Here is a 200-nt window from a genome sequence, read left to right as displayed (position 1 = left end):
AATAACAGCGCAGGTCTGAGGATCCATACCATGCATATTGATCCGTGGTTGCAAGTGGCACCATAGGCAGGTAGTGTAGTCGGCTATGGTTGTGATTGCGGCGAGTGCCGGTGGGTGGCTCAAGTGCCATTGAAGGCGGTGTAGGAGAGAAAGCGTTAAAGGAGACGGAACACTTACATGAGGACAGCATATGCGCAGGC

The sequence above is a fragment of the Penaeus monodon genome, chromosome 15, assembly GCF_015228065.2.
Source record: "Penaeus monodon isolate SGIC_2016 chromosome 15, NSTDA_Pmon_1, whole genome shotgun sequence".
Lineage (NCBI taxonomy): Eukaryota > Metazoa > Arthropoda > Malacostraca > Decapoda > Penaeidae > Penaeus > Penaeus monodon.
This window is presented reverse-complemented; position numbering follows the sequence as displayed.